The sequence below is a fragment of the Phycodurus eques genome, unplaced genomic scaffold (assembly GCF_024500275.1).
Source record: "Phycodurus eques isolate BA_2022a unplaced genomic scaffold, UOR_Pequ_1.1 contig_331, whole genome shotgun sequence".
NCBI lineage: Eukaryota > Metazoa > Chordata > Actinopteri > Syngnathiformes > Syngnathidae > Phycodurus > Phycodurus eques.
This window is the reverse complement of record NW_026904328.1, coordinates 10,001-15,000: the sequence shown is the minus strand read 5'-3', so window position 1 is coordinate 15,000 and position 5,000 is coordinate 10,001.

Sequence of the window (5,000 nt, the reverse complement as noted above, 5' to 3'; positions counted from 1 at the left end):
TGATTTCCCGCATGGACCTCGGGCATTAAGCATGGGGCTTTGACTTCCAGCATGGAGCTCGTCTCATCTGAGTCCCAGAAGGGAGCTCTGATTTCCCGCATGGACCTCGGGCATTAAGCATGGGGCTCTGACTTCCAGCATGGAGCTCGTCTCATCTGAGTCCCAGAAGGGAGCTCTTATTTCCCGCATGGACCTCTGGCATTAAGCTCTGACTTCCAGCATGGAGCTCGTCTCATCTGAGTCCCAGAAGGGAGCTCTGATTTCCCGCATGGACCTCGGGCATTAAGCATGGGGCTTTGACTTCCAGCATGGAGCTCGTCTCATCTGAGTCCCAGAAGGGAGCTCTGATTTCCCGCATGGACCTCGGGCATTAAGCATGGGGCTCTGACTTCCAGCATGGAGCTCGTCTCATCTGAGTCCCAGAAGGGAGCTCTTATTTCCCGCATGGACCTCTGGCATTAAGCTCTGACTTCCAGCATGGAGCTCGTCTCATCTGAGACCCGGAAGGGAGCTCTGATTTCCCGCATGGACCTCGGGCATTAGGCATGGGGCTCTCACTTCCAGCATGGAGCTCGTCTCATCTGAGTCCCGGAAGGGAGCTCTGATTTCCCGCATGGACCTCGGGCATTAAGGCTACTTTGTTACATTTTGGGATGAATGCTGGGCTTTGCTGAGACTGTGCAAGATGCTTTGCGTGAGCTCCGGATAGGCGACTTTGTGACATTTTGGGATGCGTGCTGGTACTTTGCTGGGACTGAGTGCCGCTGCATTTTGGGATCCATGCGGGTCCGTTTTGGGACTGAGTGCCGCTGCATTTTGGGATCTTTGGCTTGCATGGAGCTCGTCTCATCTGAGTCCCAGAAGGGAGCTCTGATTTCCCGCATGGACCTCTGGCATTACGCTCTGACTTCCAGCATGGAGCTCGTCTCATCTGAGTCCCAGAAGGGAGCTCTGATTTCCCGCATGGACCTCGGGCATTAAGCTCTCACTTCCAGCATGGAGCTCGTCTCATCTGAGTCCCGGAAGGGAGCTCTGATTTCCCGCATGGACCTCTGGCATTACGCTCTGACTTCCAGCATGGAGCTCGTCTCATCTGAGTCCCAGAAGGGAGCTCTGATTTCCCGCATGGACCTCTGGCATTAAGCTCTGACTTCCAGCATGGAGCTCGTCTCATCTGAGTCCCAGAAGGGAGCTCTTATTTCCCGCATGGACCTCGGGCATTAAGCATGGAGCGCTGACTTCCAGCATGGAGCTCGTCTCATCTGAGTCCCAGAAGGGAGCTCTGATTTCCCGCATGGACCTCGGGCATTAAGCATGGGGCTTTGACTTCCAGCATGGAGCTCGTCTCATCTGAGTCCCAGAAGGGAGCTCTGATTTCCCGCATGGACCTCGGGCATTAAGCATGGGGCTTTGACTTCCAGCATGGAGCTCGTCTCATCTGAGTCCCAGAAGGGAGCTCTGATTTCCCGCATGGACCTCGGGCATTAAGCATGGGGCTTTGACTTCCAGCATGGAGCTCGTCTCATCTGAGTCCCAGAAGGGAGCTCTGATTTCCCGCATGGACCTCTGGCATTAAGCGCTGACTTCCAGCATGGAGCTCGTCTCATCTGAGACCCGGAAGGGAGCTCTGATTTCCCGCATGGACCTCGGGCATTAGGCATGGGGCTCTCACTTCCAGCATGGAGCTCGTCTCATCTGAGTCCCGGAAGGGAGCTCTGATTTCCCGCATGGACCTCGGGCATTAAGGCTACTTTGTTACATTTTGGGATGAATGCTGGGCTTTGCTGAGACTGTGCAAGATGCTTTGCGTGAGCTCCGGATAGGCGACTTTGTGACATTTTGGGATGCGTGCTGGTACTTTGCTGGGACTGAGTGCCGCTGCATTTTGGGATCCATGCGGGTCCGTTTTGGGACTGAGTGCCGCTGCATTTTGGGATCTTTGGCTTGCATGGAGCTCGTCTCATCTGAGTCCCAGAAGGGAGCTCTGATTTCCCGCATGGACCTCTGGCATTACGCTCTGACTTCCAGCATGGAGCTCGTCTCATCTGAGTCCCAGAAGGGAGCTCTGATTTCCCGCATGGACCTCGGGCATTAAGCATGGGGCTTTGACTTCCAGCATGGAGCTCGTCTCATCTGAGTCCCAGAAGGGAGCTCTGATTTCCCGCATGGACCTCGGGCATTAAGCATGGGGCTTTGACTTCCAGCATGGAGCTCGTCTCATCTGAGTCCCAGAAGGGAGCTCTGATTTCCCGCATGGACCTCGGGCATTAAGGCTACTTTGTTACATTTTGGGATGAATGCTGGGCTTTGCTGAGACTGTGCAAGATGCTTTGCGTGAGCTCCGGATAGGCGACTTTGTGACATTTTGGGATGCGTGCTGGTACTTTGCTGGGACTGAGTGCCGCTGCATTTTGGGATCCATGCGGGTCCGTTTTGGGACTGAGTGCCGCTGCATTTTGGAATACATGATGGTCCGTTTTGGGGTCCAGGCTGGGACTTAGTGCCGCTGCATTTTGGGATCTTTGGCTTGCATGGAGCTCGTCTCATCTGAGTCCCAGAAGGGAGCTCTGATTTCCCGCATGGACCTCTGGCATTACGCTCTGACTTCCAGCATGGAGCTCGTCTCATCTGAGTCCTGGAAGGGAGCTCTGATTTCCCGCATGGACCTCTGGCATTAAGCTCTGACTTCCAGCATGGAGCTCGTCTCATCTGAGTCCCAGAAGGGAGCTCTGACTTCCTGCATGGACCTCGGGCATTAAGCATGGAGCTCTGACTTCCAGCATGGAGCTCGTCTCATCTGAGTCCCGGAAGGGAGCTCTGATTTCCCGCATGGACCTCGGGCATTAAGCATGGGGCTTTGACTTCCAGCATGGAGCTCGTCTCATCTGAGTCCCAGAAGGGAGCTCTGACTTCCCGCATGGACCTCGGGCATTAAGCTCTGACTTCCAGCATGGAGCTCGTCTCATCTGAGTCCCAGAAGGGAGCTCTTATTTCCCGCATGGACCTCTGGCATTAAGCTCTGACTTCCAGCATGGAGCTCGTCTCATCTGAGACCCGGAAGGGAGCTCTTATTTCCCGCATGGACCTCGGGCATTAAGCATGGAGCGCTGACTTCCAGCATGGAGCTCGTCTCATCTGAGACCCGGAAGGGAGCTCTGATTTCCCGCATGGACCTCGGGCATTAAGGCTACTTTGTTACATTTTGGGATGAATGCTGGGCTTTGCTGAGACTGTGCAAGATGCTTTGCGTGAGCTCCGGATAGGCGACTTTGTGACATTTTGGGATGCGTGCTGGTACTTTGCTGGGCCTGAGTGCCGCTGCATTTTGGGATCCATGCGGGTCCGTTTTGGGACTGAGTGCCGCTGCATTTTGGAATACATGATGGTCCGTTTTGGGGTCCAGGCTGGGACTTAGTGCCGCTGCATTTTGGGATCTTTGGCTTGCATGGAGCTCGTCTCATCTGAGTCCCAGAAGGGAGCTCTGATTTCCCGCATGGACCTCGGGCATTAGGCATGGGGCTCTCACTTCCAGCATGGAGCTCGTCTCATCTGAGTCCCGGAAGGGAGCTCTGATTTCCCGCATGGACCTCGGGCATTAAGCATGGGGCTCTGACTTCCAGCATGGAGCTCGTCTCATCTGAGTCCCAGAAGGGAGCTCTTATTTCCCGCATGGACCTCTGGCATTAAGCTCTGACTTCCAGCATGGAGCTCGTCTCATCTGAGTCCCAGAAGGGAGCTCTTATTTCCCGCATGGACCTCGGGCATTAAGCATGGAGCGCTGACTTCCAGCATGGAGCTCGTCTCATCTGAGTCCCAGAAGGGAGCTCTGATTTCCCGCATGGACCTCTGGCATTACGCTCTGACTTCCAGCATGGAGCTCGTCTCATCTGAGTCCCAGAAGGGAGCTCTGATTTCCCGCATGGACCTCGGGCATTAGGCATGGGGCTCTCACTTCCAGCATGGAGCTCGTCTCATCTGAGTCCCGGAAGGGAGCTCTGATTTCCCGCATGGACCTCTGGCATTAAGCTATGACTTCCAGCATGGAGCTCGTCTCATCTGAGTCCCGGAAGGGAGCTCTGATTTCCCGCATGGACCTCTGGCATTACGCTCTGACTTCCAGCATGGAGCTCGTCTCATCTGAGTCCCAGAAGGGAGCTCTGATTTCCCGCATGGACCTCTGGCATTAAGCTCTGACTTCCAGCATGGAGCTCGTCTCATCTGAGTCCCGGAAGGGAGCTCTGATTTCCCGCATGGACCTCGGGCATTAAGCATGGGGCTTTGACTTCCAGCATGGAGCTCGTCTCATCTGAGTCCCAGAAGGGAGCTCTGATTTCCCGCATGGACCTCGGGCATTAAGCATGGGGCTTTGACTTCCAGCATGGAGCTCGTCTCATCTGAGTCCCAGAAGGGAGCTCTTATTTCCCGCATGGACCTCGGGCATTAAGCATGGAGCTCTGACTTCCAGCATGGAGCTCGTCTCATCTGAGTCCCAGAAGGGAGCTCTTATTTCCCGCATGGACCTCTGGCATTAAGCTCTGACTTCCAGCATGGAGCTCGTCTCATCTGAGTCCCAGAAGGGAGCTCTTATTTCCCGCATGGACCTCTGGCATTAAGCTCTGACTTCCAGCATGGAGCTCGTCTCATCTGAGTCCCAGAAGGGAGCTCTTATTTCCCGCATGGACCTCGGGCATTAAGCATGGGGCTTTGACTTCCAGCATGGAGCTCGTCTCATCTGAGTCCCGGAAGGGAGCTCTGATTTCCCGCATGGACCTCGGGCATTAAGGCTACTTTGTTACATTTTGGGATGAATGCTGGGCTTTGCTGAGACTGTGCAAGATGCTTTGCGTGAGCTCCGGATAGGCGACTTTGTGACATTTTGGGATGCGTGCTGGTACTTTGCTGGGACTGAGTGCCGCTGCATTTTGGGATCCATGCGGGTCCGTTTTGGGACTGAGTGCCGCTGCATTTTGGAATACATGATGGTCCGTTTTGGGGTCCAG